The sequence below is a fragment of the Podarcis raffonei genome, chromosome 2 (assembly GCF_027172205.1).
Source record: "Podarcis raffonei isolate rPodRaf1 chromosome 2, rPodRaf1.pri, whole genome shotgun sequence".
Taxonomy (NCBI): Eukaryota; Metazoa; Chordata; class Lepidosauria; order Squamata; family Lacertidae; genus Podarcis; species Podarcis raffonei.
Genome location: NC_070603.1, coordinates 111,665,228 through 111,691,866, shown reverse-complemented (window position 1 = coordinate 111,691,866; position 26,639 = coordinate 111,665,228). Strand labels below are relative to the sequence as shown.

At 46.3% G+C, this 26,639-nt stretch overlaps 1 protein-coding gene across 1 annotated transcript in view; it reads left to right on the top strand.

Annotated features, from left to right (window-relative positions):
- The first annotated feature begins 3,353 nt into the window (after window positions 1–3,353).
- Window positions 3,354–26,639, top strand: part of DDR1 (discoidin domain receptor tyrosine kinase 1) — a 106,966-nt gene continuing 83,680 nt past the window's right edge. Inside the window, exon 1 of the mRNA XM_053378645.1 lies at window positions 3,354–3,376. The gene's annotated coding sequence lies outside the window, so the exon portion shown is untranslated. The remainder of the gene's footprint in view (window positions 3,377–26,639) is intronic.

The following is a 26,639-nucleotide window of genomic DNA, read 5'->3' as shown; positions in this document are numbered from 1 at the left end:
TTTTGGAACAACAGAAAAAACTACAATGTCTGTCTTGAAACAGCAGGTGAAAGTGGCCAGATCCCTTTCAATTGTCTGGAAAACTGAGAATTTAAAATAGGAGGACATGGTGCAGGTTTCGGAACAAAGAGGCACAGGACTCCTGGGTTCGCAGACTACATCCACCTTACGAAAGATTCTGCATGGTAGCAAGCAGTTTTGAGCAGACCCAGAGACACGGGTGATGGATGGTACATTGTTAGAAGCAGGACGGGCAGACATGGTCTTATCTTTCCCCTGGGAGCCTGGCGAATGCTGCTGCTGGTGTGACTTTTACATTCACCCGCCTGACCTTGCAAGCAAACGGCGTTGTTTAAGATCTCATTAACGTCAACGCAGAATCCACGGACGCCCGACTGCCTCCCTCTTGGTCCCGGCTGGTTTGTGTGAATAAATCTGGGGGCACCCTCCTTGATGATACATGGAAATGTGTGATTGCAGAATGTCTGGTTGTTGCTTTAAAAATAGCAGCTGTACCGTCAGGGCTGAAACCCTTTTCCCTTCCCCCTGCGCCATTTTCCCAACAAAAATACTGTTGTCCAATGCTGCTTAGGCGCATAGGAAAATGCCTTATACCGAACCAGACCATAGATTCATCTAGCTCAATACAGCGGTACCTCGGGTTACAGACGCTTCAGGTTACAGACGCTTCAGATTACAGACTCGGCTAACCCAGAAATAGTACCTCAGGTTAAGAACTTTGCTTCAGGATGAGAACAGAAATCGTGCGGTGGCGGCGCAGCAGCAGCAGGAGGCCCCATTAGCTAAAGTGGTACCTCAGGTTAAGAACAGTTTCAGGTTTAGAACGGACCTCCAGAACAAATTAAGTTCTTAACCTGAGGTACCACTGTCTTATCAACATTGACCGACAGCAGCTCTGCAGGAAGCATTTCTCAATCCTTTCTGTTTCCATCCTGCCCCATTACTCACCTTCTTTCTCAGTCCTCGGATGCGAGTTGTTCGCCTGTTCCCATTTCCTCCCTGCTAAGATCTTCTTCTCCTTTCTCTTTTCACACATTTCTATACTTTCTTTCTCTCCCCTCCTTCTGCTTTCTTTTCACCTGCTGCTGCTGCCTATCCTACTGTTTAGGACACAGAAAACAGCTAACATTGCCTCCTCAATGTGCAAACATCTTATGCTACAGCAACCTGGCCACCCGCAGCCCAGCGCAATTTCCTTACTTTGCAGATCACCAGACCACCATCAAAAGCAAACTTTGTGAGTACCTGGAGTTAGCAAAACTGACGGATTTAATAAGGCATAAATCAAAAATAACAATTCAGAAACAATGGGAATGCTTAAACAAATATTTATACAAGCAGGGCTCAAATACAAAAGTTTGGTTGTGCCTAGACTAACCTTGTGAAGAATATAGAGAACATAAAGATTTGACTGATTATGAAAGAATCTAAGGAAGGGAACTGATTGAAGAACAGATGTAAAGGCGAGCAAGATAACTAAGAGATGTGCGGTGAATGCGGTGGAAGTCTTTTATAATATTTTAACTAAGATTTATATATTGTAATGTTTGAAGCATGAATTTGGTAATATTATGGGTTATGAAAAGTATTTTCTTTTTTAGTTTGCATTTTGGAAAACATGTATATAAATGTGTTATGTATTGTTTTTTCTTTTTTGTAAAATTCATTATTATTATTATTTTTAAAGCAAAGTGCCGTCCTACGGCTGGCTGAAGGGGGGGGGGCAAGCTGCCTGGGCAGATGTTCTGAAAAAGGGAAGAAGGAGTTTGCGGAGAAGAGAGGAGAGAAATGGAAGCAAGGCCACTTGAGGCATTATCAACTTGGCAGCTGTACAGAGAGAGCCATAAATGGATTCCCCCTCTCTGCCCAGCGAGGAACTCCCCTACCGCTGCAACCCAACCCTATTTCAGGCCGTAGGGAGCGGCATGAGGATGTTGTGGCATCCCTGCTCCTCTTAACTCTCACCTCCTGCAGTCAGACAGACATCTGTTGTCGTTTCCTGGGCCTCCAGCTTGCTGCTATGCTGGGCAACTGAGCTACTCACTGCAGTAGACACTTTTGCGTTCTAGTCTCCTTCCTGCTTGCTATTCTGGGAGAAGTCTGGAAACCCACAGAAATGGACTAGAAAGTGAATGGAGCGTTCCTGCTCCACAAACCCTCCAAGTGCCCCTGTTTTCCAGGGACAGTCCTAGATTCACAGAAGCCGTCCCGGTTTCTGATTTGATCCCGGAATGTACCACTTTCCCCTAGGATTTAGTAGCGGGGTCCTTCCCCTGCAAACCAACTTTAACAATTGGTTTAGGGTGGGATTGCTAAGGTCAAATGTACTGTTACTCCAAAAAGGCTCTCATGCCGATTGTGCAAACAGTTCTCCCCCTGAGCCATGTAGTATGAAATGGTGTTGTTGTTGTTGTTGTTTAGTCGTTTAGCCGTGTCCGACTCTTCATGACCCCATGGACCAGAGCATGCAAGGAACTCCTGTCTTCCACTGCCTCCCGCAGTTTGGTCAGACTCATGCTGGTAGCTTCGAGAACACTATCCAACCATCTCGTCCCCTTTCCCAATATCAGGGTCTTTTCCAGGGAGTCTTCTCATGAGGTGGCCAAAGTATTGGAGCCTCAGCTTCAGGATCTGTCCTTCCAGTGAGCACTCAGGGCTGATTTCCTTCAGAATGGATAGGTTTGAACTTCTTGCAGTCCATGGGACTCTCATGAAGTGTAAATCAGAAGCGACAGCAAACTACCGTGGGGCATGAAAGGGGATTCTCTAACAGAAAAGGGACAGAGAGAAAAGGAATTCTAGCACGAAAAGGTGGAAGTTTGGATTTTCTGTGCAGGTCGGCTTGTGGAGGAGAGATTTGCCCTCTCTCCCTCTCTCCACAGCGTCTCCCACCTGTTTCCCCTTTGGCAGCAGTTGCCACACGCAGGCAAAGCCCACACCTCACAACTGTCCGGGACACACAGTTGTCTCTTTCTGGGAGCTGTGGAAACAGTTGTCACCCACAGTATCTGTGAATCAAGGCCGGCAGAGTCGAGGAAGCCCTTGGGGTAGGTCTGGATTAAAACCCCTCTCCTCTTTGGTACATGCAGAAGGCGGGCGAGTGGCACCGGGAAATAATTTAAGAAATCGATTTCAACTGTGGAAAGGCATGAAAAGCACAAAAAATGGCATGATAAGAGCAGAGAAGCAGCTAGCAATCCCAGGAGCCTTTGCACTGACCTCTGAGGCCTGTGGAGAGTTGGGAGTTGAGAAAAGAGGTTTGGTGGGAGCAATCGTGGTGGAGTTGGACAGATTTTTGTGGATTTTTGGCAGAGGAAAACCGAGAGCCACCATTGCCATAGTTCATGCCGGTCTGGTAAGTGCTTTCGGTTTGTTTGTTTTTAAAAGGGTTTTTCTAGGGCTTCCAGAAGTTTAGAGAGTGCTTACAGGCTTTTGAGATGATATATGTGATTTCACGCTTATGGGAGACGCCTGTAAATATATTTGGGCTGCACTTTAATGTACAAGTCTGCCCCTTAAAAAAAAAAAGGGGGCCTCTTATCCAAAGACGGAAACAGGGATCTCAGAAAAAGAAGAAAAGGAGGAGGCAACTACTGTAGTCAAGGGTAACTAGTAAAGAATAGGGAAAAGTGCCACATTATTTGCTAACAGGCCTGGCAGCAGAGTTTTGCCAGGAAACAGGGATTTCTAAGAGCTAGTGTGGAGTGGGGAGGGCAAACTACATCCTAGATTCACACAGCCCTTAACAGAAGCTCTCTGAGCAGCTCCTGAACCAAGAAATAAAATAAGGCAGCATTAGGATAAAGTATAATGCAATAAGAAAATTATAAGCCACTTAATTAAAAAATCTGAAACAAAACTGCGACTCCCAGCCCGTGAAACAAAAGTTTTCTCTCAGCCTCCACCTGATGTCATGGCACCAAAATGCTCGCTTGTATCCGCCACCCCCATTCAACCCAAATTTACCCTTCCTGCAGAAAATCTGATCGTAGAATAAGCCTGCTTCTAGCAGTCCACTTGCAATATTAAGTTCCTGCCTGGGAGCAACAAGGGGTGTGTGTGTGTGTGTGTGTGTGTGTGTGTGTGTGTGTGTTCAACAGCCGCTGACATGTTGACTGACTGCAGAGTCTGGAATCTGGAACGGCTTTCAAAGGGCAACATTTTGTGTCAGGGCCCACTTGTAAGATTTCTGTCTGAGATAACTGCCTCCCCCTCTACTGTGTGTTAGTGCATGTTTTACATTTTTGGAGCCTTTTAGTCATTCTTCCGGAACAATGGAAACAAAACACTTGTCGTGAGATGCTTGTTGTGAGATGCACAAGGACAAGACCTTTCCCATATAGATCTTTGGCTGAAAGGCTGCTCCACGTTATCTCACAACTGGAGTGCCCTGAAAATGTTAAAACACTTAAGATTTCTCCAGATGTTGAGACCTGGGCAGCACAGTACACTTTTGAATTATATTGCATCACTTATTGTCTTGTGGCTGTTTAAAAATCTGTAAACTACATCTCTGTGCTCTTAAATACGTGATTTGTACCTTAGGTTTTTTGTCTCGTTATATCCAGTAGTTTGTTTTGTCTGTTTCTTAGATAATTTGAGAGTCTCCCTCCGTTGTGTGCGCCAAGGTTTCCCCGTAGTCAGAGATTTCTGTTTCGTTTCAGTCCTTTACAGCACTTTTGTCTCTCCCTGTAATTTCCAGAAGTGGAATAAATCATGTCGTCTTTGCCTGCTGAATTTGCATGACATAAGCAAGCTGCAGAATTCAGCTTTGATCTTGCAGAATCAGTCTGATGTAGAGCTAACAGTTTTAACAAGAAGGGCAACACACAAAGCACACAGTTAAATTAGGCAGCATACACACTGTGCATTTAAGGCACATGACTCCCCCTCCCAAAGAATCCTGGGAAATGTAGTTTGCTAAGAGCCCTGGGGATTACAGCTTTGCAAGAGGTAAAGTTCCCAGGATTCCTGGAGGGAAGTCTTGTTCTTTAAATGCATTGCATGTATGCAGCCTTAGAGGTGGAAGTAATATATTTTGCACATATTCTGAAGTCCACCACTTCCTCTTGGAGCTGGGTTGTGAGCGGCCGTCCATTTCTGGGACATTCTCCATCAAGCAGCAGTCAGAAAACTCTGGACAGCAGAGACACCCCAGCTACAGGGACTTATAACAGGGTAGCTTGAGGTGTAGCAAGAGAAAAACCAACTGAAATATTCTCAGAGTTGAGTGTGAATTTCATGCTCTTTATTCAGCTTGTAGTAGCAATGAATGAAACGTTCCCCTAAACGTCTAGCTATATATACATTATTTACACAATGGGCCCCGCGTGATTGGCTAATTACAGGTTGCTCCTGCAGGCCAATCAGGTCGCTGATTCACTTCCACCTGGAGCTGGATCGGGTGGCTCCTGCGGACCAATCAGACTGCTGCTTTCTGGATCCTATTGTGCTAGGATTCAGCTCAGTACATAACACCAATGCTTTAATTTCCCTCCATATCAATACTGGGCAGACAAGGAGCAAAGGCTGAAGGCCTGGCTGTGGGTGATAACAGTGGGTCAAAGGAACACCTAAGGTGAGGGGGCATCAGCAGAAAATATTGTTTTAAAATTTATTACCTGCCCTTCTACCAGCAGGTCCCAAGGCACGACATAAGCAAGCTGCAGAGTTCAGCTTTGGTCTTGTAGAATCAGTCTGATGTAGAGCTAACAGTTTTAACAAAAAGAGCAATACAAGGCAGGTTGCGACAATATAAATTCAGAATTAAAAACGGATTACTGGCACAGGAACTGGGTAGACTCTGAAAACACAGCTGTCAAAGAGTAAAGAGGTGAGTCTTCAGCATTTGCCAAAAGCTGGGCAGTGAAGAAGCCAGACGGGCCCCTGTAGGGAGGGAATTCCACAACTTTAGGGGGTATCACAGACATTGCCCTCTCCTGTCGTCTCCCCAACTTCTGCAGAACTACCAAGAAGGCCCCCCTCTACTGATCTTAACACTCAGGAGGCGGTCTTTCAGATTTTTGGGGTCGAAGTCATTTGATGCTTTAGACACTAGTTTGAGCACCTTAAATAGGACCCAGAATTAGATTCAGTTTTCATAAAATGGAGAACCTGCCTAATTCGCACTTTCTGAAACAATGAGTGAACTGAAACACAACCGTCCTCCAAGATACGCCCTTCTCCGAATCTTGCGATGCAGTTTTCTAGCCAAGTAATGTGTATAAAAATGCATACATTCGGGGAAAGTGTGACCAAAAATGCAAACTATTAGTGAAAATAGAACCTGCGTAATAAAATATGTTTAATTAGCAAAGGTTGCTTTGCAGAAATGTGCAGATTGGGGGAGAGCTGCAGACAAAAATGTGTACATGACCCGCCTTAACTGAAAATTAATGAAAATAAAATAGCGTATTGGGGAGCGATCTGCATTAAAATGCCGGTGAATTTTCATGAGGACTTAGAAACAGGAAGTTGCAAACCGATTTGGAAATGTGGAGATCTGAACACCAGTCACTGCTGCTGAACATGGAGTCTCCATTTAGCATTTACCATTGGCCGAGGTTGCTTCTAGGGCTTTGTCCAATCCCCTTATAAACAGAGGCTCCAAAGCAGGCATAGGCAAACTTGGCCCTCCAGATGTTTTGGGACTACAACTCCCATCATCCCTGACCACTGGTCTTGTTAGCTAGGGATGATGGGAGTTGTAGTCCCAAAACATCTGGAGGGCCGAGTTTGCCTATGCCTGCTCCAAAGGGACTGTCTCATTTGGGGGCAAACTTCATCCCCAGCGCCTCTCTCCTGCTGCAAATTGTCCGCACACTGCTCAGTGCATTGGGATGGAGGAACACGGGCGACTCGCTTAGGACAGCAGCAGCCCAGTAACATTATCCCCGTCCTCGGCGCATTCTTGGCTGTGCACGCTGGCTCCAGGCGGGTGTCACCCGAGCTCCTTGCTTCCCCAGCCAGGGCAGCGGACTGTTTACTCCAGGCAAGCCTAGCTGCGTATTATTAGCTCTCTCTGGTTTCTTGTTTGCATTTGAAGATGCGAAGGTCATGGCTGGAAAAGACACATTAGGTCATGTCTCAGCCATCTTTTTCTCCCCCGCAAATCCCCGCAGTCCATTCCTGATAGGTGGCTGTGGAGACTTCGTAGTCAGGGCTGTTGGCTTCCTTAGGGAAGGGAGAGCGGTGCCTGGGTGGTTCGGCAGGGCCGGCCCACCCAGGAGGCAAGGTGAGGCGACTGCCTCAGGCGACAGGATTCACAGGGGCAGCAGATCCAGCCTGCAAGGAATGCATTGACCACTGCTGGTGCTGCTGCTTCTTGGAGGCCAGATCTGCCGTCTCCATGCCTCATCTTGCAGAATAGGAGGCGCTGCTAGTCTCCTGCCACTCTTAGGGAGGAAATGGTGTGTTGGGCTAAGCTCTGGGGTCTCTTGGGGTCTGCACTCGCTCGGTATGATTCAGAGCAGGTCCCTTTCCCCCTTTGATTCCCACTTCAACATCCGGCAAGATTGATCCTGAAATATACTCGGAGTCGAGTGTGAATTTCTTGCTCTTTATTCAGCTCATAGTAGCTACGAATGAAACTTTCCCCCAAACATCTAGCTACATCTACATTATTTACACAATGGGCCCCGCGTGATTGGCTAATTCCGGGCTGCTCCTGTAGGCCAATCAGGTTGCGGATTCACTTCATCCAGAAGCCTGATTGGCTGCTCTTGCAGGCCAATCAGGTCACTGATTCACTTCCACCTGGAACTGGATTGGGTGGCTTCTGCGAACCAATCAGACTGCTGCATTCTGGATCCTATTGTTCTAGGATTCAGCTCAGTACATAACACCTCCAATTCCCTCCCTGTGTCCACTTCTGGGCGCCACAATTTAAGATGTTTGTTGACAAGCTGGAACGAGTGCAGAGGAGGGTGACCAAGATGACCCAGTGTTTGGAAACCAAGCCTTATGAGGAACGGTTGAGGGAATCGGGTTTGCCTAGCCTGGGAAAGAGGAAGCTGAGAGGAGATACGATAGCCATCTTCAGATATCTAAAGGGCTGTCACATGGTGTAGGATGGAGCAAGCTTGTTTTCTCCCGCTCCGGAGGGTAGGACTTGAACCAATGGCTTCAAATTACAATAAAGGAGATTCTGATCAAACATCAAACTTTGTGACACTAAGAGATGTTTCACAGTGGAAGGGACTCACTCCGGAGGTTGTGGCCTCTCCTTCCTTGGAGGTTTTTAAGCAGAGGTTGGATGGCCACCTGTCATGGCTGCTTTAGTTGAGATTCCTGAATTGCAGGGGGTTGGACTAGATGACCCTTGGGGTCCCTTTGAACTCTACAATGATTCTATTATTCTATTCCCGATGTAGCTCTTCACTGCCTCCTTGTTGCAAGTGTAGATCTCCCCCCCGCCCTTCTTCCTGATGTAGATATTCACTCACTCCTTTTTTCTTATGGTCGGCGTATGTGTGGCATTTTGTGGCTTGCTGCAGCTCCCAAAATGTTAGGAGGAGAAGGGTTTGGGAAGTGCGTCTTCTGAAAGAGGACCTGGGTTGTTGCTGGTGGAGGGGCAAGCGAGGAAAAAGCTCCTGGGAATCAAGGTGAAATGCTCAATAAACATGTCATCTGCAAGAGTGACCTCTCTCTCTCTCCCAGCAAGAGATAAGACCCTGCAGCCTTGCATCGCAGAGGCAGGCTTCCTTTAATCTTTGTGTGCTTATCGGGCCAAAGGCAAATGGAGCGTCAACAGAAAATGTTGAGACTGTAGAAAATCCCATGGAAAGGAAGGGAGAAGGAAACCAAAGCAGAGAATCAGCGACGATCTGGATCGGCCATTGTATTTTCCACCCGTTTTCTCTCATGCATGGAGATGCAGTATTTATTATTTCACTTCCATGTCCCCATGTTAGTAACATCTGTTGCAGTAAGGGCATCTTGCTGTAAAGAGCCTTGAGGCACTTTAAAAAAATCAAATTATTATTATTATTAATAATAATATATTTATTATTTATTCCTCATCCATCTGGCTGGGTTTCCCCAGCCACTCTGGGCGGCTCCCAACAGAATATAAAAAACACGATAAAACATAAAATGTTAAAAAGTTCCCAGTACAGGGCTGCCTCCAGATGTCTTCTAAAAGTCAGATAGTTGTTTGTTTGTTTATTTGAAATCAGAAGTTCCACAGGGAGGGCGCCACCACCGAGAAGACCCTCTGCCTGGTTCCCTGTAACCTCGCTTCTCGCAGTGAGGGAACTGCGAGAAGGCCCTTGGTTCTGGACCTCAGTGTCTGGGCTGAGTGATGGGGGTGAAGATGCTCCTTCAGGCATATTATGGCATAAGCTTTTGTGGACTAGGGTTCACTTGATCTGTGTGTGATGAAAAACTGAATAATTTGTTAGTTTTTTAAGTGGCAGTTTGATTCATTTGTTATCTGCTTTCCCCGAATCAATGTTAAAGGACTGTGACATATGCAGAGGACAAAATGTTCCTCTTTGAGGGAGTGCTTTGAATCTAAACTGCTTCCTCCAGATGGACTTCAAAGAGGCTCCCTTTAACCGCCAATCAGCTGATTGACAGTTACAGTGACCTCCTTTAGATTTCAGCAGATGGGAATGACCAAACATCATTATAATGTAAGGTTATTGACAGGTGAGTGGTCCCACTCTCCTGTCACAGTTGGTCTGTGGGGAAATTAGGGATATCATGGACCAGGAATATTGACAAAGGAGTGCCTCAGATTCACCAACCCTTCCTTGTTGAGGTGAGATTCTGATATGGAGGTAACAGCACCAAGAAACTATTGCTAGCTTAACTGTCATGGCTTCTCCTAAAGAATTATGGGAAATCTAGTCTGGTGAGGCTGCTGATAACCCATGACAGGGCTGCAGGTTCTTCAGAGACAGGGAATGGTTTGTTGACTGCTTCCAGTCTGTAGTTTACAGATGACCAGTGCTTTTTTCCCTGAGGGGATGCAGGGGTACACATACCCTAAACATTTTGTGAATATGATACAATACAATAATCTTTATTGTCATTGTCCCATACAGAACAACAAAATTGGAAAAAATCTACATCAGACATTCAGAAACCAACAAGTCTGCTATCCCAGCCATCCCAGCCTGGTTAACCCCCCCTAGAAACTCTGATACCCCATAATTATATACAATATACTCCCATAGAGACTACCTTACACTGTGTTTAAAACCAAAGTCGCATTTGGATAGAAACTGTTTCTTAGGTGGCTAGTCCTAGACTTTATAACCCTGTACCTTCTTCCAGAAGGCAGAAACTGAAAGAGATAATTTCCAGGGTGTGCACTATCCTGCACTATCTCTGCAGCTTTCTTGTGACTCCTGGAAGCATAGATTTGATTTTTTGTCCATTTACTGTATTCATTTTCCACGATTTTGAACTATAAAATGTTGATTTTCTTGAGTAAAAGGAGAGTACGCCTAAACATTTTTTTAAAAAAAGAAAAATAGCATATGACTGCCCTGGTTACCCCACCTGGTACAAAACACAGCCAGGAGACTTGCAAGGAAGGTTTCAGCTCTTTTTTAAAAACACAGATTAACCAAAGCTCATAGCCCCAGCACCTTTTTATCAGCTGGGCACCACACTTCTTCCTGAGGGAGCGGAAAACAATATCCCTTTGTGCCTGCCCATCATTACCCAGCATGCAAAGGGTTTCTGGTCAGGCTTTCTCCCATCACCTTCCTTTGTTGCTTATGGCCACAGGCCCATCCGCAAAACTGTGTGATTCGATTAGCGGCTATATGTTTTGGGCAAGAGAGAGATACTGCAACATTTCACACCTTGGGGTGAAATATTTCAGAGTCGTTCTTTGTAGATATCTCCCCAATCCCTCCTCCCAAGTTGCATGGCCGTTTTCATCCTGTTTCTGAGGGCCTTGCAGGACACCAGGGCTCTCCAGGAGCCGAGAGAGCCATGGCTGATTAGTTCCCACTTCACTGGCTCTAAGGAAGGTTGTTGTTTTCTAGTATCTAACCTTGAAAATTGCTGTCCCTACTGTTTCCTTTTGGGAAAGCGATGGGGGATAGCTTTGAACACTATTACTGTTTCATAATTACGAAACTGCCCTGGAAAAAACAGGACAGCCTGTGGTTTTTTTTTGCTTGAGGTTGTGGTAGCCATTTTGGGTATCTTGTACTCTTTCGTGCTCTGCTGTTGTCCCCACAAAAGCGCCTTTTCTGGGGCCACGATCTCATGCATCACCCCCAAAGGTGTGTTTTGGGGTGCCACGTGAGACCGTGCCTCAAAAAAAAAGCACGGGGGGGGGGAGGTTGAGAGCATGGCGTGGGTCACGTGATTCGCCTGCGAGCATGCCCCAGAAGACCCGGTTTCCGATCAGAAAAAGTTGGACAGTATGCTGTTAGTTAGATTCTGTAGTCTTCACGGTGTCCAAGCTACTTACATTTAACAACCTAAATATATCATACCATTAAAATTCATATAAAACATTGAAGTTATCATACAGTAACCTATGATTCAAACACGCATACATACAGAGAGAAAAGCACGCACACACCATAATGGTCACAGGCAGCATGATTGCGCAGCACAAAACCAGCTATCAAAAAAGGTAATTCCGGTGCTGAAAAGATAGCAGCAAAATTGCCAAGAAGGCTTCACCACAAACAGCCTTCCACAGATGGGAAACCACTACTGAAAAGGCCCTCCAGCCCTTTCTATTGTACTTGTTCACCCTACTGCCCTTGTCTTCATATCTGGTCCCCGTCCCTCATGGTGAAACAGAGGGGGGTTGGTGGAATGAATTGTCAATATCAGCAGGCACCAAGTGTGACGGTGTTTAGCCCTTCTGCCTTTCTACAGTACTTGCCCAAACAGCTGCTATTGTCTCTATGGTTCCTCCCCTTGCACATTGTATTGTCCACCCCTGCAACATCTGGATGGAGAAAGGGTGGGGGCTGGCGTCTGATAATACAGTATTGACAAAAGGGACGCGGGTGGCGCTGTGGTCTAAATCACTGAGCCTCTTGGGCTTGCCGATTGGAAGGTTGGCGGTTTGATTCCCCACGATGGGGTGATCTCCCATTGCTCTGTCCCAGCTCCTGCCAACCTAGCAGCTCAAAAGCATACCAGCGCAAGTAGATAAATAGGTACCACTGCAATGGGAAGGTAAATGGCATTTCCATGCACTCTGGCTTCTGTCACAGTGTTCCGTTACGCCAGAAGCAGTTTAGTTCTGATGGCCACATGACCCGGAAAAGCTGTCTGTGGACAAAGCACATTATTTTGCTCAAAGGCTTCTGGGTCCTGTATAGTTTAACTCTCACAGCGCTACAGTTCCCTGCAGCTCTTAACAAACTACAGTGCCCAGAATTCTTTGACGGGGGAAATGTTTCTCAAATGTGCTTTAAAAGTTTAGTGTGTGTAAGAAATGAACAAGAGATGATTTCCTAGGGTTGCCATATTTTCAAGAGGTAAAAATCCGGAAACAAAAAGTTGTCGAGCTTTTTTAGGGCAATCGCCCATTAGGCCCTCTGCCCGAGCCTGAACCAGAGCTGTCCATGCATACACACACAAAATTTAAACCCCAAATCCAGAACATCTGCTTTAAAATGTAAAATTCCCCCCAGATGGGCATGTAGGACTCCTGAAAGAGGACGTGTTCGGGAATTCCAGGACGTATGGCAACCCTAATTTCTGTGTTCCTCGATTTCTGGGAATGGAGTTGAGAGATGACCTAACCTGGGGAGAAAACAGTAAAGACCTGATGAAGAGAGAACAGCAGAGGTTATATTTTCTGAGAATCCTCTGGAAAAATAATCTCTCAAAGGACTGCTATTTATCGATCGATAAAGATTATTGATCGATCAAAGGAGCCAAGATTCTTAGATTCTGTGTTTGAAGCCTGATAAGGCCCAGAGTGACGCAGCCTGATAAGACCCAGGTGTGTGTGTGTGTGTGTGTGTGTGTGTGCAGATTGTATAGGATTAGAAAGTGGGATCATGACAGTGATACATTGGTGTCTCCCTCTGCGTATTGATATGGCAGGGGGCATCTGAGCAATTCTGAATAATTCAATAGCAGGTTCTCTCCCCGGACACCGAGCTGTGCTGCAATCGTGCCAGATGGGCCGTTTTGCAACCCCGGTGGTGAATAATGAATGAATAAGCCCCTGATAATGAGGACGCCATCGGCCCAGTGGGAGGAGAGAAGGAGAGAGCAGGAGACAAAGGCAGATGAGACGGCTGGTGCCTCTGAATTGGGGAATAAGGAGGAAAAGCAAGGCCGCTCCTTCTTTCTCCCTTGCGCAAATCCTGCACCCAGCATCCTGCCTAAGCCTGGGAACGAAATCAAGACTTGCTTCACCCAGAATCAGCTATAGCTGAGAAATGCTGGTTCCCAGGCAAAGAGAGTCACAGTACGATCCTCTCAGAGGGTTGCGTCTGACTAAGGCAGGGGTCAGCAAACTTTTTCAGTAGGGGGCCGGTCCACTGCCCCTCAGACCTTGTGGGGGGCCAGACTATATTTTGAAGGAAAAAAATGAACGAATTCCTATGCCCCACAAATAACCCAGAGATGCATTTTAAATAAAAGCACACATTCTATTCATGTAAAAACACGCTGATTCTTGGACCGTCCGCAGGCTGGATTTAGAAGGTGATTAGGCCGGATCCGGCCCCCAGGCCACCAGCAGCCACCTATTACCCACCCAACTGCTGCTGCAACAGCAAATCAAAAAAAGCCATATCCGCAGCCACCAATCACATACACTAACCGCTGCTGAAAATCTCTGGCTCGTGGCAGCAACCAATCACCCGTCCCCCCTCAGTACTACCCGTGTATAAGACGGCCCCAATTTTTAAACATTACTTTCACGTAAAAAATCCTCGTCTTATACACGGAAAAGTACAGTAATTCTTTATTGTGGTTGATAAGTGCAAACTGTTTAATTATTATTTTCTGATTTGTAGTTTTACTGTTCACTGATCCTGATGGATTGTTGAATGTTGCTTTGTTTGATATGAAGTTGTTTATTTTAAAGTTATTGCGACTTTTTATATTGGATCAGATTGTTATTGTTTGATGTTTTATTATGTTTTCATATGTGTTGGAAGCCGCCCAGAGTGGCTGGGGCAACCCAGCCAGATGGGCGGGGTATAAATAAATATTATTATTATCATTAGTATTATTAGTATTAGTATTATTAAATCAGCACTTCGAATTTAGCTTAGGAGCATGGTGGTAAGCTTACAATCCAATCTACATTCTCTCTCTCTCTCTCTTTCTCTTCTATTATTATTACAGTGGTACCTTGTCTGATGAGCTTAATCCGTTCCGGGAGTCTGTTCAACTCCCGGAACAGTTCGAAAAGCAAGGCACGGCTTCCAATTGGCTGCAGGAGCTTCCTGCACTCAATCGGAAACCACGTTGGACGTTTAGCTTCCAAAAAACATTCACAAACCAGAACACTTACTTCCAGGTTTGCAGTGTTCGGGAGCCGATTTGTTCAGGACCCAAGCCGTTCGATAACCAAGTTACCACTGTATTATTTTTTGAATTTATATACAGTGGTATCTCGGGTTAAGTACTTAATTCGTTCCGGAGGTCTGTTCTTAACCTGAAACTGTTCTTAACCTGAAGCACCACTTTAGCTAATGGGGCCTCACGCTGCTGCCGTGCCGCTGGAGCACGATTTCTGTTCTCATCCTGAAGCAAAGTTCTTAACCTGAGGTACTATTTCTGGGTTAGCGGAGTCTGTAACCTGAAGCGTATGTAACCTGAAGCGTATGTAACCTGAGGTACCACTGTACCACCCTATACCTGGAGGTCTCAGGTCGCTTCACAGAACAGAATCAGAATATAAAACCACAAAATATATAATCAAAATCAAAACAACACACACATTGCTGGAGTGCTTTGAGCAGCACAGACCATGCAATTTTGTTTCCGTCTGTTGGAAAACCATTATATGTACCTGACTTGTTTCTCAAGAAGCTGAATGTGTATGATTCATGGGGGTTTGTTGGGGCCTGCAATAGTTCTAGCATTCAGCTATACCCAAGCAGAAAAACTGGACAAACAAGAAACATGAGACTCAGATGAAATGGAATAAAACCAGAGACAGACGAGAAACAACGAAGTGTTTTGAAATGCTTTGAGAACTCAGGCTGCGTACATATCACACATCCAAGTCCCCTTTAAAGCACATCACCCTCCTTCGCAGAACTACATTTCTCAGCACCCTCAGGAAACTACAGTTCCCGGGTTTCTTTGGCGCGGTGTGCTTTCAATGTATCTACTCAGAAGACCCACTAAATTAGGACTAAGCCCCACTGAATTCAGTGTTGGTTTACTCCCAGGTAAGTGGAGCAGCTGCAGCCTAATCTGACACCTTCAATGCAAGGATGGGAGCAGTTTCATGGAAACCAGTGAAATTTCCTTTCGAGGAAAAGTGCTCCATCTCCAGGTTGAAAGGTTTCGATTTTTTTTGCAAATGAAAACGTGAATTTCACTTCTACTGATTTCAATCAGGCTGGATAACAGCCTGCCGGAGTAGAAGTTAATTTGCTCCTCAAATTCTAATTTGCAAATGTTGCTGATTCTCATACTCTGAACGATCAACTCTTGCCCTAGGTTTACATGTCTTTGGCGCCCAGTTCTGCCTGAATTGCATACCTGACACCTGACAATAGGGGTTTGAAACTCCAGAGGAGACATGCAATAGCAGTTAGTATTTGACAGGAGTCATAGCTGGGGGGGAGGGGAGCAGTGCGTGCTGACATCTCGTAAGCCAAGTGACCGGCTAAGCATGATTTCTAGTGTAACAAGAGGACACACATTTCTAGTGGTTGACAGAAGGGACACAAAAGTTGTTGAGCTTTTTAAAGTTTTGCACAAAGTTGTTGAGCTGTTTTTAAGGAAATTTGATGGCTGAATCCTGGCAATGTCCGGAAAAATTCCTTTGGTTTAGCCAGCGCTTTTTCCTGGGGGTACACATACCCCTAAACATTTTGTGAATCTTTGTACTTTCGTCCATTTACTGTATTTATTTCCCCTGATTTAAACTATAAAACAGTGATTTTCTTGAGTCAAAATGAGAGTACCCCTAAACATATATCATTATTATTTTTTTAAAAAAGCAGTGGGTTTAGCAAAACCAGACTACATTTTGCAAAGATATATTTTAAAGAAATGGAAGGGGGGAAATAATTCAAAATAGAAAACATGCGGATATTTTTCATCTGGCTAATTTGATCCAGCTTTTCTTCTTCACACAGAATTTGAAACACAGTGGTACCTCGGGTTACAGACGCTTCAGGTTACAGATGCTTCAGGTTACAGACGCTACAGGTTACAGACTCTGCTAACCCAGAAATAATACCTCGGGTTAAGAATTTAGCTTCAGGATGAGAACAGAAATCGTGTGGTGGCGGCAGCGGGAGGCCCCATTAGCTAAAGTGGTGCTTCAGGTTAAGAACAGTTTCAGGTTAAGAACGGACCTCCAGAACAAATTAAGTTCAAACCCGAGGTACCACTGTACCTTGGTGCCGAATTCTGATTTCTTTAGCATGCAGTGTGAATACAAGAGCCATCAGATTGTTGTCCCATCTGCCTTCCTCTATTCTGCCGCTTTTTCTTTTGCTTGTCTGACTCCCCTTCTTCCTCCCCTCTCTGCCCCCTCTCTCTGCAACTAAATTTAACCACATGAAGCCTCCTGGAATCACAGTAGACAAAGCCCGTCCTTCTCCCAGAGGCGCCTGGGCTTTGATCCCTGCCAAACCTTGAACAAGAGGTTCAGTTAGTGACAGCTAAGTGGCTGGGACAGAACAGAGCAGGGGGAGTGGGTGGGTGGGCCGGGGCTTGGGGAGGGGGCCAAGGCTTCCAGCAGAACTGTAGGAGGATGGTAGCAGTGCCTCTTCTGCCTGGGGTACTTTCTTCCTCTCTTCTCTCAGGAGATAATCTCCCTGGGAAATCAGAATCTCCTTCTCCAGCCAGGAAAAAACCTCTCCTGGCTGGCAACCCAGAGCCCAGACGCTTTGGGAGGGGCCGGGTCACGCGTTGTCACATTTATGCACTTAGAGAGACGGGCAGAGACGCCAGCGGGGAAACTAATGGGCTCCGATGCATGGCTGTCGCTGCGGCTCGGAGGTGTGCGTGTTCTGCCCTCCTTTTCCCCAAGGCCTCCGGCTGTTTCCAGCGCCCCACAGTATTAAGTGTCTGTGCCACGACAATGCTTGCAACTACTGGCACCCCAAATATCGGACAGATTTAGACAACTCCTGGATTGGGTAGATTTAGACAACTGGTAGCGGCACAAGTTGCAGGTGCTAAGTTTGGCCAGTTACTGTCTCTTTTTCTGTATATAATTTTATTAAGTTTTCTGTTTTACAATTTAAAATACTAATTTTACATCCTTAAGATATCAATGACTTCCTTTCTCTTTCCATGCTTCATTCTACATATCATAAATCCCTGCATATTTTATAATAATAATAATTTATTATTTATACCCCGCCCATCTGGCATAATATTCCAACAGAATATTAAAAGACAATAGTCTATTAAACATTAAAAGCTTCCCTAAACAGGGCTGCATTCAGGTGTCTTCTAAAAGTCTGGTAGTTGTTTATTTCCTTGACATCTGCTGGGAGGGCGTTCCACAGGGCGGGTGCCACTACCGAGAAGGCCCTCTGCCTGGTTCCCTGTAACTTGGCTTCTTGCAGTGAGGGAACCACCAGAAGGCCCTCGGAGCTGGACCTCAGTGTCTGGGCAGAACAATGGGGGTGGAGACTTTGCTTGTCTTTTCTCCTTCCACTTCACGCTTCTGGGAGACCAGTGGGGAGGGGAGCTTGTCACAGAAGGAGGGGAGTCACCTGTGTCTCTTCACCAGCCTGACTCATCCCTGCCTCTTGGCCTCCCTCATCCTATTCTCCTGATGTGGCTTCTAGCTCTGATTCTGGACTGCTCTCTGCCATAGACTCCCCCTGCTCACTAAGCCCTGTTACCTCTTCAGCTTCAGCTTCCAACACTTCCTCCCAGCCTTCTCCCTCTCACCGCTCATTGCTGCCCCACCACCACTCATAGAATCATAGAGTTGGAAGAGACCCTTAGGGTCCTCTAGTCCAACCCCGTGATGCAAGAATCTCAGCTAAAGCATCCAAGACCCTCCAACCTCTGCTTAAAAACCTCCAAGGAAGGAGAGAAGGAAAGATGCTCTGAGCCTTCTTCCCTTGGGGGTTCCCAAGCTGGTCCTCCCGCCAGATGGGCGGGATACCTGGACAGTCAGTGTAGACTATGGGTGGGCAAACTAAGGCCCGAGGGCTGGATCCGGCCCAATCGCCTTCTAAATCCGGCCCGCGGACGGTCTGGGAATCAGCTTGTTTTTACATGAGTAGAATGTGTGCTTTTATTTAAAATGCATCTCTGGTTTATTTGTGGGGCATAGGAATTCATTCATCCCCCCCCCACATAGTCCGCCCCCCCCCCAAGGTCTGAGGGACAGTGGAAAAAGTTTGCTGACCCCTGGTGTAGACAATACTGAGCAAGAGGGACCAATGGTCCGACTCAGCATAAGCACTTTCCTAAAACGCAGCTGCCATTCTGGCCAGCTTCTGTATACAAAATTGTTGTGGGTTTTTGTCTGTGTGTGTTTGTGTGTGTGTGAGAGAGAGCAATCTTGTCCATTGCTTTAGGCAGCAAGACGTCTTGGGCCAGCCCTGACTTTGATCCATTGCTCTGGGAACAGCATCCCTTGTGTGCCATTGTCGTGCTGCCCTCTCTCCGTCTGCCTTCCCAAACCGAGAATTAGTCACACGCACCCAAGCCAAACCCAAGCCAACAATGGCCCCCATTGTCCCTTCCACCCTCCTCCCCTTCCCTCTTACAGGCTTCTCGCACAGCCATCCCTTGGCAGTGCCCTCTGCAGGATCCTCCCTCACCCGCCATGGTTCTTTACGGGGCGTGCCGGGCTCAGGAGCTTGGCGCTTTGCCCTCTCCTTCTGTGGCTTCTGCCGGGCAAAGGAATGCCAGTCAGGGAGTGGCTGGCACAGGCCTAAGGCAAACGGGGCAATTGCCATTCAAGTTAACACCCTGCGTGCTGGAGAACATGGGGATCGCTGGATCTGTCCCTTTTGGGCCTCTCCATTTCTCATCCCCCCCCCCCATCTTAAATCCAGGTTCTCCACATTTCAGCAGGAATCTCTGTGTTGTTGCGACTCGTGAAAATGTCCCACAAATGCAGTTTTCTCCCAATAAACCTACGTTGGCGTGCATTTTTGACTAATGCATATATGCTTGCAAGCAATTCCTCCTAATGTAATGCTTTTTTTTGGGGGGGTACGTTATTTTCACAAATATATGCCTTTTTTCTGCACACTTCTTCCTAGTGCATGCACTTCTGCTGATGCTGGTCGGTTGGAGAATTGCATTGCAAGATTTGGCTAAGCGTGCTTTTTTGAAGCTGCCGTTCCTTTGTTTTGTAAAGTGCGATTCGTGTAGGTTTGCCTTTAAATGGAAACTGAATCAGATCCCACCCCCATCACTAGTAGGGCACCAACTCTGACCCAGGGCATGTTGTTCAAGGAGGGGGAGGGGCCATGATTGTGGAAAAGCATATGCTCTGCTTGCAAAAAACAACAACCAAAAAACCCAATAACAACCCTGGGTTTGCTCTGTGGCATCCCCATTTAAAAAGATCCAGGTAAGCAGAGATAGATTCTTAATCTCAGGGTTTGAGCCCCATGTTGGGCAAAAGATTCCTGCACTGCAATGGGCTGGACTAGATGACCCCACGGTCCCCTTCTTAAACTCTACAATTCTGTGATCTAAGATCTCTGCCCGAGACTCTGGGAAATGGTCAGAGGCGACGTCAGAGATAGCGAGGGCCACATCTTGGATGGCTTTAAAAGAGGACTAGACCATTTCAATGAAGAAAATGTGACGTTCAGTGGTCAAGACAGTGCAGTGTAGTGGTTAGAACTGCTGGGCTAGGAGCTGGGAGACAAGGGTTCAAATCCTCACATAGCCTGCAATGAAGCTCACTGGGTGGCCTTGGGCTAGTCCCTGTCACATAGCATGTGACATAACATCCACAAACCAACATCCACCTTGGTTTAAGAACAGCTTAGTTTATGAACAACTTGGTTTAAGAACGCCGTAAACCCGGAAGTAGGTGTTTTGGTTTGTGAACTTTGCCTTGGAATACGAACATGTTCCGCTTCCTGTCAAGTGTGTTCTATTTGTAAACTGAGTCCCTCGCTGCTATGGGAAAGCACGTCTTGGTTTAAGAACGCTTTGGTTTAAGAACGGACTTCCGGAACAGTTTAAGTTCCTAAACCAAGGTACCACTGTAATGGCAGGCTTGTGCAGCACTTGATAAATCTTAGGGATGTTCAGGAAGGAAAAGCACTCTGCACATGGTCTAAAACACTTTCCGCTGTATTGTTTTAAACACTTGATTGGGAGCCGCCCAGAGTGGCTGGGGAAACCCAGCCAGATGGGCGGGATATAACAAAAAATTTATTATTATTATTGAGCTTCACATCTTCTACAGGTGGTTGAAACGAAGGCCATTGTTGCCACCAGTTCTTAGATGAGAGTGGGTGGCTTGGGGCAAAAGGGCACGAGAGAAAAGTTATGTCAATCGCTGCGAGTCTTGCCTTTTTTCTGAGGAGGTTTCAAGCTGGCACATTGTCAGGAGAGAATGGGTTGTTTTTTTTTAATTAAAAAAAAACTTTATTAAAGATTTTCCTCGTTTACAAAATCACACGCATTGTCTCTTTCTTCAGGCTGTGTTTTCTACAGAGCAGTTGCATTTGTTGTGAGACATTGGTGTTTCTTTTTGATTAATGACATCGCAGCTTGCAGCAAGCCAACTGGAACCGGCAGCTCTTATCTTTGGTGTCTGGGATTTGAAGAAGAGGAGGAGCCTGTCTGAAGATAAGAGCGGTGGGGGTGCAGGTGCTGCACTGCTATGCAGCTAAGTTCCAGTCAATAACAGCCACTCAATTCGCCTTTACCCTTTTATACTTGTCTATCCAAGCCCATGGGAGAGAATACACAACAGGCAAGCACCGCTAATTGCAAAATGAAAAGGAGAGAGAGAGAGAGAGAGAGAGAGAGAGAGAGAGAGAGAGAGAGAGAGTAACCTGTCTAGCTACAGTTTCAAAGTTTAAATCATTTCACATTAAAACGTCCAGTTGACTCTTTGCCCCGGACGGCTGGCTGAAGAATCCTGCGAACCGCAGCTTTAAAAAGTTTGTAGTCCTCATTGTTTAGGAGAAAATCATTACCAACAGCTGTGTGCCGTGGAGCCTATTTAAGGTTTTGCAAAATGCGAACGCATCTAACCACATGGTTCTCAAGGGCTGGTGTGGCAGGAGAGGACGGTAAGATTCAAAGACAATCAATAATATATTTTGGGAATAATTCATGTTCTTATGTAGCTGCTGTCCCATGTTCATATTATAAAGGAGCTGTGTTCTGTGTTATAAACCATGCCGTGCTGAGAGTTGATACTTTTTGTTTTCCAATGTATTTCTTATCAATAAGAAATCTGGTGTGCTGCGAGCAAATTTTTAACTTGAAAATGTGGTCCGGAGAAGTTTGAGAACCACTGATCTAACCATTCGCCCTGATTTCCTGTGGGGCATTTGCAAGTTTCACCGTTAGTCATGTGTCCACCCCACACCTATCAATGCATTTCTCAGTTGCTTTCCAAATCAAAAGAAGTCTGTTTTTTAAAAAGTGTATTTGTTGTGCAAGGGCGAAGGAGCCCTCTAAACTAAGGTTACCAGATTTTTTTCAAAGAATCCGGGGACACTTTTTTATTTTTTGTTTGAAAAGGGGGGGGGGAGGAGAGTTATTAAAAATAAGTTATTTAAAAAATAAGTAATATCTTCTCTTCTGTGGTGTCCTCTGTCGCATGGCCTTCCTCTGGGCCCTGGCTTGCTCTCTTGGAGTGCTAGCCGCAGTGGAGTAGGCTCGGGTTGGGCCTGGGCTCGGCCACGTGTCCTTGCCCTCCCGGTGCTTTCCTACCTCCTCAGTGGCGGCAGCGGTGTGGCAAGGTCGGGGCTCCCCTCTTTTTTCTCCTTCCTCTTCCTTTCTCCTTTCTTCTCCTCTCATCCTCCTCCCTGCGTCGGCTCCAGGGTTTTCCTGGCCCCGGAGCAGCACTGGGCAGTCGGCTGGGCGCTCTTGCTCCCGGCTCAATTTGAGTTGGGGTGTGTGTTTTCCAGCGGTTCCCCAAGTTGACATGCCAGGCGTCCCTGGTTCCCCCTCAGCAGTGGTGGAGCAGCAGCAGTTTCAGCAGCCTGGTAGTGCAGTTGGCTCTGGCTGGCTTCAGGAGCTGCTCGCTGCCGTGGCGCCCGCCATTTTGCCTAGCCGGAAGTCCCCTTATGATGTGTCTTGTGCCGTTGAACCAATCATGCAACATTCATTCCCTACTAATAAATCTGCAACACTTAAAATATAAATCCAGGGACATTAAATGAAATCCTGGGACATTCTTTGGACTGATTTTGTCCGGGGACAGATTTGTGAATCCGGGGACTGTACCCAGGAAATGGGGACATCTGGTAACCATACTCTAAACCCACTTTAAATGTGCAAACCTGAAGTTCTGGCGTGTGCTTGAATCCCTCCCACAAAATGCTGATTGTAACACCCCCTGATTCAATCCCCAGTGTCCAAAAGCTGTCTGGTTCAGTGTCCTGCATCTCCATTTAAAAAGAAAAGGGGATTCTATAGCAGTGAATGTGGAAGACCGCTGTGTTAGGTCCTGGATCACTAGGACCATAAAGTCATAAGAAGAGACTGCTGGATCAGGCCAATGACCCATCTAATCCTGTTCGCACAGCAGCCAACCAGATGTCACTGAGAGCAGTCTTCTTCTTTGGCGATCATTCGTAGGCGAGTAAGATTGTCTTCCATAAACACAGTTTTAACAATGAGTCAGTAAGTGACTGTGGAGGCCAATTCTGGATCCACACGTCCTTCCACAATGTGGACATTGGTTTCCGGGCAGGAGCTGATCACGGTGAGGGTTTGCCAGGCGTGCCATCCTCTTAGCGCGTTTCTTCCTTGCGTCCTGAGTTTGAGTGTCTTCAAAGCCCATTATGCCTTTGGTAGAGACTATTCTCCAATTGGAGCGCTCTCAGGCCAGAGTTTCCCAGTTGTTGATGTTTATACATTTTTTTAAGCTTTGCCTTGAGAGAGTCTTTAAACCTCTTTTGTTGACCACTGGCATTACGCTTTCCATTTTTAAGTTCAGAATAGAGTAGTTGCTTTGGAAGACTATCATCAGGCATCCGCACAACATGACCAGTCCAATGAAGTTGATGTTGAAGAATCATTCCTTCAACACTGGTGATCTTTGCTTCTTCCAGTACACTGGTATTAGTTCGCCTGTCTTCCCAAGTGATGTGTAAAATTTTTCGGAGACGCTGTTGATGGAATCTTTCAAGGTGTTAGAGATGGCGTTTATAAGCGGTCCATGTTTCACAAGCGTACAGTAAGGTTGGTAGTACAATAGCTTTGTAAACAAGCATTTGGGTTTCCCTTTTGAATGTCCTGGTCCTCGAACACTCTGCATTCCAATAGTATAGATCTGCTTCCTGCATTCTAACGATGGCTATTAAACCAGTTCGCATTTGTGGTGTAGATAATGCCCATATGGTCCATCCAATGGCTGTCTTCCTGCTCCTTCCACAAATTAATGCCTCTCACAGCCATTATTACTCTACAGAAAGGCGAGAACACTGCTGGGAGCCGGCTGCCTGTCAGAGGCACTGGACCGTGGTTGCTTGATTTGACCCATTGAAGTCTCAGCACAAAGGGGGCACATCCTGACTCTCAAGCTGCCCCCTCCCATTCCCCCACCCCCAGCTTTTCATAGTGTTCTTGCTGGCAGACTAATTCTTCCTGGCAGGCTAGTCCCCCCCCCCCAGATTATTCTAAACCACCATCCATGGGAATCTATTGATTCCTAAGGCTAGCTCAGCTGTGCTGTGTGCATGGACAGGGGAGTCAAAGTCCATTCTTTTTTCCTTTAGGAGAAGTGGAAGAAAATGAGAGAATAATAATAATTTATTACTTATACCCCGCCCATCTGACTGGGCCTCCCCAGCCACTCTGGGCGGCTCCCAACAGGATATTAAAAACACAATAAAAGATCAGACATTAAAAACTTCCCTAAACAGGGATGCCTTCAGATGTCTTCTAAAAGCCAGATAGTTGTTTATTTCCTTGACATCTGCTGGGAGGGCATTCCACAGGGCGGGTGCCACTACTGAGAAGGTCCTCTGCCTGCTTCCCTGTAACCTCACTTGACACAGTGAGGGAACTGCCAGAAGGACCTCAGAGCTGGACCTCAGTGTCCGGGCTGAACGATGGGGGTGGAGACACTCCTTCAGGTATACTGGGCCGAGGCCGTTTAGGGCTTTAAAGGTCAGACCAACACTTTGAATTGTGCTCGGAAATGTACTGGGAGCCAATGTAGATCTTTCAGGACCGGTGTTATGTGGTCTCGGCAGCCGCTCCCAGTCACCAATCTGGCTGTCGCATTCTGGATTAGTTGTAGTTTCCAGGTCACTTTCAAAGAAGAAGTGTTTGGATTTGATATCCCGCTTTATCACTACCTGAAGGAGTCTCAAAGCGGCTAACATTCTCCTTTCCCTTCCTTCCCCACAACAAACACTCTGTGAGGTGAGTGGGGCTGAGAGACTTCAGAGAAGTGTGACTGGCCCAAGGTCACCCAGCAGCTGCAGGTGGAGGAGCGGGGAAGCGAACCCAGTTCACCAGATTACAAGTCTACCGCTCTTAACCACTACACCACACTGGCTCTCAAAGCAGAAAACTAAGGCTGTGCACACACAAACACACCCACTCACCATGTATTAGAGCACCCCAAAGAATTCTGGGAACTGTAGTTTGTTAAACGTATACACAACAGCTAGAGAGCAGTTGGGTGTGGAAAGTTCCATAGCTCTAATCCCAAACCACAAGGAACCTTTCCAGTTCACCCCAGGACAAATGGAAAAGGAGGAAAGAGAGAAAGGCAACACACACAACCCAAGAGCCAGGGACGGAGGAGATGTACCAACCTGTCTTGCCCCACCATTTGAGCAAGGCAGGTTGATACAGTTCCTCCCCCCCTTCTCTTAGCCCTTTGTCTTTTGTTTTCTTCCTAGCCAACGTTTCCCCCTTAGCTTCAGTGGTATTCTCGCAAATGTAAGAATTGGCATCAGACTGATTCAGCTAACCAGACTTTCCTAAACAGAAGGAACACATTCCCAGAGCTTCCTAGTTTTGAACTTTATATCCCTCAGAGGAAGTCCTGCCATAGATGGAAACCTGCTGGGAACATAGTGACTGATCAGCCTCTACAAAAGGGAAGGGGGAGGACTTTAATTTTGTTTGCATTTTAACGAGAAGCTCCCCAGCTCACGCTTTTCGAACCGGTGTGCAAACCGAAATACAGCTAGCCTTCAAAAGTCGCACTTCTCTGGATTATAGTGGTACCTCTGGTTATGAACGTAATTCATTCCGGAGGTCCGTTCTTAAGATGAAACAGTTCTTATCCTGAGGTACCACTTTAGCTAATGGGGCCTCCCACTTCAGAGGTGCACGATTTCTGTTTGCATCCTGAGGCAAAGTTCACAACCAGGAGCAGCTACTTCTGGGTTAGTGAAGCTCGTAACCTGAAGCGTTCGTAACCAGAAGCATTCATAACCAGAGGTACCACAGTATTATTTTTTCAATGCAGTTTTCCAACCAAAGTTTACAAAAAATGAATATATTGAGGAAAGTAAGTGCAAAAAACGAAAATAGCATACCTACGGAAATGCGTTGTATTATGAAAAACGGCGTACCTTAATCAAAATTGCATACTGACACGTGCTCATTAGGAGAAATTTGCATGAAAATACTGGAGAATTTCCAATTTTTTAAAAAAATAGAAAATTGTTGCAGAGACATTTAGAACCGAATTAAAGACGGGAAAAAGGAGGAACCCGAGAGAGCCAAGCCTGGCTGTTCTGTCCATTGCTATCTGTACATAACCTCCTGAAGTTTGTTGCTGTTCTTTCGCTGTAAGACAGCTGATCTTTTGACTCCACTTGCAGGCAGCATCCCTCTTAAAACCACAGACAAAGATATTTTCAGAAAGAGCACATCTGCCCAATATCCTTTAACTAGAGAGATCAGAAGTCCAATTGGGGATTTTATAAGACAAATCATTGCTCTCGCCTTTCTCCTGCAATCTCTCTTGAACCAGGCAGGCTCAGAATGTTTTGTTCATTTGGAAGGATGAGTCAGAAACACCAGGGCGCTGGGACAGCTACCATTCCTCACCGCCACCTAATTTTAACCCAGACCGTAGTCCAGGGATAGGGAATCTGTGGCCGTCCATGCGCTGTTGAACTCCCAACTCTCACCAGCAGAGCCGTCCTTAGCATATGCGCCGCCGGGGTGCAAAGATCCGCCCAGCGCCCCCAAATTTAGTTTAGCCCCCAAATTAACTTTTATTATGCTTATGTCAGACACCACACTTACGCCTTAGGGCAGGGGGCAGAGGAGTTCGCCAAAGCGAAAAACCCCTCTTTTTTTGCCACGCCAGTGAGCAGAAGTGA